At 45.5% G+C, this 5780-nt stretch overlaps 1 long non-coding RNA gene and 1 other non-coding gene across 2 annotated transcripts; both read left to right on the top strand.

Moving 5' to 3' along the window:
- The first annotated feature begins 2670 nt into the window (after positions 1 to 2670).
- On the top strand, positions 2671 to 2743 carry trnak-cuu. Its single transcript has one exon. It is a non-coding gene; the product is annotated as a tRNA-Lys (tRNA).
- Positions 2744 to 4604: 1861 nt separating this feature from the next.
- Positions 4605 to 5375, top strand: LOC119960227. Its single transcript, XR_005459344.1, has 2 exons — positions 4605 to 4715; positions 5002 to 5375. It is a non-coding gene; the product is annotated as an uncharacterized LOC119960227 (long non-coding RNA).
- The last annotated feature ends 405 nt before the right edge of the window (positions 5376 to 5780 follow it).

Raw genomic sequence — 5780 nt, 5'->3', positions numbered from 1 at the left:
AAATTCAGACCAGACAATTCTAGTTCCTATGGAGCATTATTTCTTCTCTTGTTCTCCAAAAGCTGTAAATCTCCATCCCACACACTCTCCCTCCATTCTCACTCTGCTGTATCTAATATTCACCCTCCCAATTCTCCTGAAGGTGCTGGTTCATGTTGATCGACAGATCCAAGCTCAGCTCACTGCTTCCTGACCAGGACACAGATTAGAATAGGAGCAAGAGTAGGCCATTCAGCCCACTGTGTCTGCACAACCATTTAATGAGATCCTTGGCCGATCTACCTCAGCACCATTCTCCCACACGATCCCCATATCCCTCAATATCTTCAATATCTAGAAACCTATCAATATTTGTCTTGAACATATCTGATGACTGAGGCCCCACATTCCTCTGGGGTAGAGAATTCCAACGCTTCACCACATCCTCGAGTGAAGAGATCCCTCCTTATCTCATCTTTCACTCTATTTTCCTACCTGTTCCCCATAACTCTTAACTCCATTGTGAATAAAATATCTGTCTAACTTGTGCTTCAATATATTCAATGACCCCCAGATACAACTGGTCCCTGTGGAAGAGAAATCCAAAGACTAACAACCCTCTGAGGGAAGAGATGACTGGAAATCTATAACGTAGCTACAGTCTTATATTACAAGGCGAGAAATATTAAAAATATAATTTATTACAGAACCGCAAATAATATATCTAATCTGTACCATGTAACATATCTCTGTCCATTATTCATTTAATTGCCCTGAAATGTCAGCCATCTCCTGGGGAACCTGCACATTTAATTGTGAACATTAGGAAAGAGACCATCCTTTTCGCCAGACAAATAAATATGTCAAGCTGAGGGAGAGACCTGGACCACAAGGGAGAACAATAAATCAGAGGTCTCTCCGATGGCAAGGAAGGAAACCCTGGCAGGTGGGCGGGGAGGATTCACAAACACACGCTGGAGGTCCCAAACCCTCAATTAGACCCATTGATTTTATTGTCAGTCTGCAGACAGGAACTGGAGAACTGAACCCAGGCAGAGGAGAGGGAGGGAGAAAACTGGGAGTGGAGGAAAGAAATGGTGCAGAAGGGCAGCATAGTGGTGCAGTAGTTAGCACTACTGCCTCATGGCACCGAGGTCGCAGGTTCGATCCCAGCTCTGGGTCACTGTCCGTGTGCAGTTTGCACATTTTCCCCGTGTTTGCGTGGATTTCTCCCCACAACCCATAGATGTGAAGGGTAGGTGGATTGGCCACGCTAAATTGCCCCTGAATTGGAAAAAATAAACTGCGTAATCCAAATTTAAAAAAAAAGAAATGGTGAGATGGGTTTGGATTTCAGCCCAGGGAGGAGGGAGTGTGTGGGGGACGGGGATTTACAGCTTTGGGAGAATAAGAGAGGGAAAAATGTTCCAGAGAAACTGGAATTGTCTGTTCAGAATTTCTATCCTGGACTGACAGTGATGGCTTTTGTAAACTCCTTTTACAGGGGGTTAGAAGGGGCCCCGCCCTCATTCACTCCGATTGGTTGGAGGACCAGCTGCTCTCTGTCGGTTCTCCAGACCCGCCCTTCCACTTCCTATTGGTCCGGAGCTGCCATCAATCACCCGGATATTGTGATGGTTACAGACGGTGAGAGCGGCCACAGGCTCAGGCTGACTCGCTGATTGTCCAATAATAACAGTGAGAGTCTCAGTGGGACAATCAGACAATAATAGTGGAGATGGGGCCCAGAGGAGAAACAGCAAAGGATTCACTCACTTTGAGAGTAACAAAGACAGTGTCTGTTCCCATAATAAGAGTCAGGCTGCAGTGAGAGAGTCAACACATCATTGCATCCAATGTAGAATCATAGAATTCCCTCAGTGCAGAAGGAGGCCATTCGGCCCATCGAGTCTGTAGCAACCCTCTGAAAGAGCATCCTCCCGTGGCGAATTCCCCACCCTCTTCCCATAACACCTCCCAGGGACAATTTAGCACAGCCAATCCATTTAATCTGCACATTTTTGGACTGTGGAGGAAACCAGAGCACCCGGAAAGGAAATCTACACAGACGCAGGAAAACTCCACAGAGACAGTGACCCAAGGTCGGATTTAATCATAGAATCTACAGTGCAGAAGGAAACCACTCGGCCCATCGAGTCTGCATCGGCGTTACCTGATCTGGCCAACTCACTGAAATGTTGTTCATTCTGAATTGCCTCGCAAGCCACTCAGTTTAAGGACAAATAGGAATGGGCAACCGTGCTGGTTTGCCCGTGACAGTCGCATCCCATAAAGAATAGAGAAAATCAATGGGCTGTTTCCTGTGCCGGTTTCAAAGTAATCAGTACTGGTCCCTTCACTCCTGGTTTACATCATTGATTTGAAACTATATGTAGGAACATGAGGAAGAAGTTTGCCTGTGACACAAAAATGATGGAACTCTTGAGGAATGAGGAAGAAAGCTGGAGGGAAAACAATGCAAAGGATTACATGATAAATGGCAGGACAGGACTAGTTAGGCCAGAGCTAGATTCCTGTGCACAGGAAGGTTGCACACAGAGAGTACAGAGGAGATTTAAGAACATTGACCAGAAATTGAAAATGTTTGCTCAGAGAAAGTTTGGATAAACTGGGGCTGTTTTCTTTGGAACAGAAGACTGAGGGGAGACCAAAATGAAATTATGGCAAGCAGCCCGGCTAGCTCAGTCGGTAGAGCATGGGAGTCTTAATCCTAGGGCCGTGGGTTCAAGACCCACATTGGGCGCTTCAGCTTCTTTAATGTGAGAACATTGAGCCGAACTGTTTTTTGGGCGGCATGGTACCACAGTGATTAGCACAGTGGTTAGCACTGTTGCTTCACAGCGCCAGGGTCCCAGGGTTTAATTCCCACTTGGGACACTGTCTGCGCAGAGTCTTCACGTTCACCCAGTGTCTGTATGGGTTTCCTCCCACAAGTCCCGAAAGACATGCTTGTTCGGTAAATTGGACATTCTGAATCCTCCCTCTGTGTACCCGAATAGGTCCCCGAGTGTGGTTACGGGGATTTTCACAGTAACTTCATTTTTTTTTTTTTTTTATAAATTTAGAGTACCCAATTATTTTTTTCCAATTAAGGGGCAATTTAGCGTGTTCAATCCACCTACCTTGCACATCTTTGGGTTGTGGGGGCGAAACCCACGCAAACACGGGGAGAATGTGCAAACTCCACACGGACAGTGACCCAGAGCCGGGATCGAACCTGGGACCTCAGCGCCGTGAGACTGCAGTGCTAACCTACTGAGCCACCGTGCTGCCCCACAGTAACTTCATTGCAGTGTTAATATAAGTCTACTAGTGACAATAGTAAAGATTATTCTAAATGTATAAAATTCTGGAGTTTCATGGTGGCACAGTGGTTGTGTGCCTGCGTGCTGGGGACCCGGGTTCGATCCTGGCCCTGGGTCACAGTCTGTAAGGAGCTTGCACATTCTCCCATTTTCTGTGTGGGTTTCACCCCCACAACTCAAATATGTGCAGGTTAGGTGGCTTGGCAAAATTAAATTGCCGCCAAAGTGGAAAAAATATATAAATTTATATATTTTTTAAATTCTGAGGGATCTAAATAGATTGGATAGGAAGATCCTTTAATTGAGGGATACATATAAAAGGGAGCAGAGATTTATGGAAGGACGAGGAGGGTGGTGAGGATCTGTGACATGCTGCCTGAAATGATGGCAGAAACCCTCATAACATTTTAAAAAGTATTCAGATAGACAGTTGAATTGATGTAACTTAAAAAACTACAGACCACAATCTGCAAATTGAGTTTCGGCTGAATACCTACTTTGCAGCCACGATGAGCTGAATGAAATGCAACAGGAACAACAAACTTTGATAAAATCCGGGATAGTAACTCTCACTACTAAAAAGGTAAGCAGTTTGCCCAGTTTAGCTGCCAAGTATGCTAATGCGGTAATTTTAAAATTTACCTGCATACATAAGAGTACAACAGCAAATTATTTAACTTCCCCAACCGGTGATCGGTGTAATTAGTCTCAAATTTAACCCGGAATGGCCATTAAAAGTTTCCCAATCACTCTGTTATCTGAAACCTTTGTCCTCAGACAGAACAGACAAACCATTTTACCTCCCAATGATATTCAGGTCCTGATGAATCGAATAATTCAGTCAGAGGATGACTTGATGTTTGGTTTGAAGTTCCCCTCAGTGAAGCCTCCATTTTCTAAAGAAGGAGTTTCCAAAGGAATTTCACTCTCAGTTGAGGAGAGAAATTCCCAAGATTCTCTCTTCCGGCTTCCGGTTCCTGGATGTCCGCGCATGCGCCCTGCTGCACATTTCCGCTGAGAACGTTAGCGGCCGCGCAGGCGCCCTGCTGTAAATCGCCCCCTAAACAAATGACAGCCTTTAACAGGGGCAGATCAGAGAGAAAAACACCGATGCGGCCGCCACATTCGGGACAAACACCGAACTGTATCAAAATTGCCGGAACCAATTTATCACCCGGAAGAACGCAATTGAATAATGGCGTGGAAGGGTACCCGTAATGCCAGGCGCGGATGAATACGCCCTATATTCGTGACAGGAGCCAGAAAGCGCAGGCGTCACAATGCCCCGCCCCCGGAAGTAGCCTCTCTGTGCGGAGCATGCGCGGTGCTGCTCCGGCCTGAGCGCAGCCGCAGTGAGAGTGAGTGTGGCTCCCAGAGGCTGAATGAGAGCCGCCGCGAGCGGGGACAATGGTGAGAACCCAAACCCCCCAATAAGACCCATTGGTTTTATTGTCAGTCTGCAGACAGGAGCTGGAGAACTGAACCCAGGCAGAGGAGAGGGAGGGAGAGAACTGGGAGTGGAGGAAAGAGATGGTGAGATGGGTTTGGATTTCAGCCCAGGGAGGAGGGAGAGTGTGTGGGACGGGGATTTACAGCTTTGGGGGAACAAGAGAGGAAAAAATGTTCCAGAGAAACTGAAATTGTTCAGAATTTCTATTCTAGACTGTCTGATGGCTTTTGTAAACTCCTTTTACAGGATATTGGAAGTGGAGAATTGGCTGACAGAAAGCGGAAAACCAAACATCACATCAAAATCACTCAATTCATTAAGAGCTCAATATCTTCAGTCTTTAAATTTGGAAGAAGTGTTTGTTCTGTTTCAGCAGGGTGACTCCAAAAGCACCGAGACCCACCCCCAATGAGAGTTTTCAGTTCACTGACTGGAGAGAGTTTTAACCAGTTACACAGCCTCAAAAAAGTATCACAAGCGACTACAAGGTTTAGATTATACCCTATTGATGTTGTTAGTCATGTACAGGACTCAATAATGTTTACTCTGACAGTCTTAATCTGCTGATGAGGTTTATTATTCTGAATAAATGTGAAATAAATCAACTTTGTTTGAAACGATGTTGCAGATTTTTATCTTTCCCACCTGAATGTTGAACATCACCTGTCTGGAGCTCAGAAACGACAATCTGGGGAAGTATCATACAGCAGGAACAGAACTTCAACCTGGACACAGTCTTTCAGGGTCACACTGAGAGGGACAAATGACACTTGGGTCTTTCTCATCTCTCTTCACTGACAGCAAAGTCCCCGTGTGGGTTAATCCTGAGGCGTGTAAGAAATGTGTCCCAATCTCTCTCTTCCATGGTTCATTCTGCTCTCTGTAGCTGGGAGCTGATAACCTGCTCCCTTATATTTTATATCATTCTTTCTGTTTTCCTTGTTTCCTCTATTACTCAGCTTTTATTCTCGCCACCTCACCTTTCTGTTTTTTTAAATCTGTCTTTCTTTCTCCTTTCATCTATA

Source organism: Scyliorhinus canicula, unplaced genomic scaffold (genome assembly GCF_902713615.1).
Source record: "Scyliorhinus canicula unplaced genomic scaffold, sScyCan1.1, whole genome shotgun sequence".
In the NCBI taxonomy this organism is placed as follows: domain Eukaryota; kingdom Metazoa; phylum Chordata; class Chondrichthyes; order Carcharhiniformes; family Scyliorhinidae; genus Scyliorhinus; species Scyliorhinus canicula.
This window is presented reverse-complemented; position numbering and strand designations above follow the sequence as displayed.